Raw genomic sequence first — 666 nt, forward strand, 5'->3', positions numbered from 1 at the left:
CTCTCTTCCCCCTGCTGTATTGGACTTCTTGTCTTCCAACTGGTGCTTTGTTGGTTCTTCTCTCTTCAGATGCTGCTTGGTTCTTCAAGGCATCAGGTACTGGACAGTGTTGGGAAGAGAGGGCTGTGAAAATGGTAGGTAGCAGCAGAGAGTGTGGAGGGAAAACAGGAGAATCTGCAGCTATGAACCCTGTTAACCTTGTCTTTGAAAATGGAATTTAGCCCTATGAATCTTTTCTGAGGAGCAGTGGCCATTCAACAGAAGAGGCCTTTGGAACAGAAAATGCCACACTCTGTGTGTCTAGTTTGTAAGAATTCTTTCTCCTGCTCAGTGGGGGCTCTGAGGCAGCTGTGATATTTGTTTAGGTTATCTTAAAATTGCCAGATTAAGATTCTGGAACTGGATTTGGGTAACTGCTTGAATGCTCTGCTTGCCAGGACAACCTTCAGCTCTTTCCCTGAATGCTGTGAGCTCCGATAAGCTAAAGGAAGCCTGACTGTGCAAAGAGGAATGAAAAGGGTCTGCTGCATAGGGTACCATTTTAGAAGTTTTATTAATGTTTCCTAAATTTCAATTTTATTCAGATGCAGAAGAAGAACTAACGTGACAGTTTAGGGGGTGTTGAGAAGAACAAGGAGCCACTTTATACATCCCTAGGGTAGCTGT

The sequence above is a fragment of the Caloenas nicobarica genome, chromosome 14 (assembly GCF_036013445.1).
Source record: "Caloenas nicobarica isolate bCalNic1 chromosome 14, bCalNic1.hap1, whole genome shotgun sequence".
NCBI classification, from domain to species: domain Eukaryota; kingdom Metazoa; phylum Chordata; class Aves; order Columbiformes; family Columbidae; genus Caloenas; species Caloenas nicobarica.